This window comes from Nannospalax galili, unplaced genomic scaffold (assembly GCF_000622305.1).
Source record: "Nannospalax galili isolate Female #2095 unplaced genomic scaffold, S.galili_v1.0 scaffold171, whole genome shotgun sequence".
Taxonomy (NCBI): domain Eukaryota; kingdom Metazoa; phylum Chordata; class Mammalia; order Rodentia; family Spalacidae; genus Nannospalax; species Nannospalax galili.
The window spans coordinates 3,665,281-3,669,477 of NW_008329362.1; the positions used below are offsets into that span (position 1 = coordinate 3,665,281).

Genomic DNA, 4,197 nt, shown 5'->3' on the forward strand with positions numbered 1-4,197 from the left:
AAAAGAGAAACTTCCCCATGGATAGCTGCTGTAGTTTTAGGGTGAAGTAATAAGGAGAAATGCAGTTTGAAGTGTGGCATATAACTCATATCTATGCCCCATGGGTTATATTAATCCAACCTACCTTATTACATGTGAGAATTAATTGACAGTATATGTAAAACACTCAGAAGAGAACCTAGTAAGCTCTGTGTAAAGGTTTTGTAGAGTTTTTTTCCAAACTATGTCTAGTCTAATGATGTACATAAGATGCACAGTTTTTCATTGTCTTGTTTTAGCCTAAACTAGTCCTGCATTCTTTCCCTCCCCTCCCTTTGGATGTACTTTGCTGATCTTATTCTGAGGAAATGTAGGGTAGACTCTTTAAAATTAGGCAAAATGGATTAGCATTTCATCAGTAAACATTTGAATACTTTTCAGATTTATAGCTGTAAAACATCAACCAAATGTATAGATAGCATGTCATTCAATCCACGTGACTTCAAATATGCTTTTCTTGATTTCCCCAGAGCAGAGGCAATATTTATTAAAATATAGCATCTGTTGTGACATATAAGTGTCTAAATATCTTCTGAATCCCATTGTCTATACAGAGAGCCAAATTCTAATCTCTCAACTGAGCATATTTATAATAGCTGAACCCACAATTAAACTCAATCAACTAACAAATATCATTTATTATTTGTTTCTGTAGTCTACACACCAGGCTCATAAAGTATTTGAACACTTGTATAAATCCAGTAGCTACTTCTTACATATAGTACTTCTTAAAAAATCAGAAACTCAAAGAAATCAAAGGAATATATAAATTATCAGTGTCTGAACTGGAATACAAGAAAAAATGGCACCTGGTACCTTATAGGCTTATCACAGATTTGGAAATTAGTTACTGGTTTTAGCAAAACATAGTTACATACAGATGGCATTTCTTCCATTCAACATTTTATTGTAAAACACAAACTAGCATAAAAATGAACCATGAAAAGGAAAAAAATACAAACGTGAAAATACATTTTAATTTATTAATCTCATCATCATCCCGATCGGGGAGCTCGTTCCGTCAGACACAGCTGAATTGTTTCAAATCAACTGAACAAAACAAAACCCACTGAGACACAGTGTGCTGATTTCTAAGATTGTGTGGGTATAATGTCAATTTTTCTGTTTTTTTTTTTCATAAATATATACTGTTTTATTTTACAGAACCATTCACTTTAAAATTATCCAGTTGACAAAGGACAATTATCATCATTTTAAAATGCTTTGGATATGTGCCACTTAGCCATCCATCTATTTTTTTATTTCACATTTCAGACCAAGACATAAAGAAATTTGATCACTCAGTAAAGCTCTTCTGACCCCAGTCAAAATAAGGTAAGAATTAAGTGGTTACATGTGGTGCTTGCTAGAATAAAATTGCCACTAAGGTTCAATCCACAGGATGATGCTCTGATCTCTCATTGGACAAAGGAGTTCATTGTAAATACAAGAAAAATGGTACCTTATAGGCTTATCACAGATTTGGAAATTAGTTACTGGTATTGGCAAAACATAGTTACGTACAGACGGTGTTTCTTCCATTCAACATTTTATTATAAAACACAAACTAGCATAAAAATGAACCATGAAAAGGAAAAAAATACAGACGTGAAAATACATTTTAATTTATTAATCTCATCATCATCCAGATCGGGGAGCTCTTTCCATCAGACACAGCTGAATTGTTTCAAATCAACTGAACAAAACAAAACCCACTCAGACACAGTGTGCTGATTTCTAAGATTGTATGGGTATAATGTCAATTTTTCTGGTTTTTTTGCATAAAGATATACTGTTTTATTTTTACAGAACCGTTCACTTTAAAATTATCCAGTTGACAAAGGACAGTTATCATCATTTTAAAATGCTTTGGATATGTGCCACTTAGCCATCCATCTATTTTTTTCTTTCACATTTCAGACCAAGGCATAAAGAAATTTGATCACTCAGTAAAGCTGTTCTGACCCCAGTCAAAATAAGGTAAGAATTAAGTGGTTACATGTGGTGCTAGGATAAAATTGCCACTAAGGTTCAATCCACAGGATGATGCTCTGATCTCTCATTGGACAAAGGAGTTCATTGTATTTAGGATCAATAGCATACTTGAGATCTTGGTCCCTTAGCTCGGTTGGTTCATTGTGTGTGCTGTGGCAGTGATTGTCACATTGATGAAGACACTGGTTGGAAATGAGTTTCACTACATCTTATGAGTAAAAAGAAAAGGTGCTTCTGTTGTTCCAGAGATGGAATTATAACAGCATGGATTTATCAGTTGAGTCTGGACAAATGTCATTATTTAAAAAGAAATACTTAATTACTTCTGAAAGTGTTCAAGGTAGTAGGGTACACAAGACATTAGTTAGATACCACACAGAAGGCTTCCACAGTTCTTTTAAATATGAGTTCTGGATTTCACTCCTGATAGTCACATTGCCATAAAGACTTCAGGATATGATCCTTTGCACTCTCAAGTCTATCCATCTGTGTGTAGCCCACACCTCCTTGAGGTCACATATGTTTTTTTTTTCTTTTCTTTCTTAGTGGATAGCATATGAAAAGGGTGATTCTATGCAAAATATTCAGTATTATGGTCAGACATTTAGATTAAAATGGCTAAAGCATGAAACTTCTTTAAAAAGCTTATTAATCTATGTGAAAATATTTCCCTTTTTATTTCTTATAGAATTCATTTTGAAAGAAGGAATAAAAATACTCTGAAAACAAGATTTCTTTTGTGATTCGTAAAATTTCTATTAGATTAAGTACCTCCTCCCCCAAAACACACATCAATTATGGCAGATTTTCTATTGTTATTTAAATACATGAGTTGAATTTTATATTATTGAAACATTTCTTTCTACGTTTTAATTTTCACTTTACTTTTTGAAATTGGCCTTAGGACATCATATAAAGTCATTTGAATGCAGAATGATATATGGGCCTTTATAATAAAGATGCTTGAACATAGTTGAGCATAAGGCCATGAACCTGAAGGGTCATAGGCTTGGGGTCTGCAGAAGAAAAGATCTGATGTCCAGAATGATGCTGTCCTGGGTCTGTGTGAGAGGAAGTCCAATAAGGATGGACAAAATGATTTCTCCCAACCTCCCTGAGTTTCAGTCACTCATAGAATGGTAAGATAAACCAAATAAAAGGACAATTTTCACATTAGATCTGGCTTTGTGTACTTTCTGATGATCAGATGTATAAAAATGGACGATCACAAGCTTCGTTAATGCAGAGTAAAAACTGTTGTTTTGTACTCTGATGTAATTATGAGATATCAAAATATGTATGACATAAATATATTTAAAGTATTAATGAAAGTTTTAACTTATCAAATGCCTTAAGTTTTGAATTTAATGTACTAGGATATTTTTATATATGAAACTGCTTTGGGTAAAAAGAAATTCTTGTAAATGAAATATTTTTTTGTTTTGTTTTTTAGCTCAAAACTTAATTTAGTAATATTTATTAATAAAAATGATCAAGAGATAAAGGTTTAGTTAGATTTTAGGATATTATGGAAATTACAGCAGGAGAACCTTCACTTTAGAAGAAATTTAAGAGTCAGTCAGAACAAATGCTTGACAGTCCTTGTTACTAGTATCATTTACCCCTCCTGCTGGCTTAAGAAAGAAAAGGGAGACTGAGAGAGTCTTCCCTGTCTCAACATGTTCCCTTCATGACACTTGTAGATGGAGCTGGAAACAAGCTTTGAAAGAGAGCTTAGAACTTTCCATGTGATCTTCTCTGCTAGAGCTTTTTGATTCCCTTTGTTCTCAAAGCTACAGAACAGTCCTCATGTTATGGTTTAGGGAGTGAAGACTCAGCCCCCAGACACACGCCTGTGTCAGTCTTCAGTTGTATGAATCCTAAGGTATCTTTGACTTACCAGGTATTAAAACCAACCTTTCCTTCTATTTACAGTCGTGGTTAAAAATTGTTAGTAGAAAGGTAAATTTCATGGATCGGAGAATTACAGAAATATCTCCATTCCTTCTTAAAACAACTGCTTTTCTGTCTATTCCGATTGATATTTATACAAGGCTGTCTATGACAATTTAACATTCTAAATATGATCTAATAGCTCTCTTGAATTTTAGACGGAATGCTACCATAAAATTCTATATTAAAATATTTGCATATGGTATTCTC

At 33.3% G+C, this 4,197-nt stretch overlaps 1 long non-coding RNA gene across 1 annotated transcript in view; it reads left to right on the forward strand.

The window, feature by feature from the left end:
- The window catches only part of LOC115071105, a 10,325-nt gene that overhangs the window by 1,155 nt on the left and 4,973 nt on the right, over window positions 1-4,197 (forward strand). The window contains exon 2 of the long non-coding RNA XR_003850222.1: window positions 1,960-2,019. This is a non-coding gene — a long non-coding RNA (uncharacterized LOC115071105). The remainder of the gene's footprint in view (window positions 1-1,959; window positions 2,020-4,197) is intronic.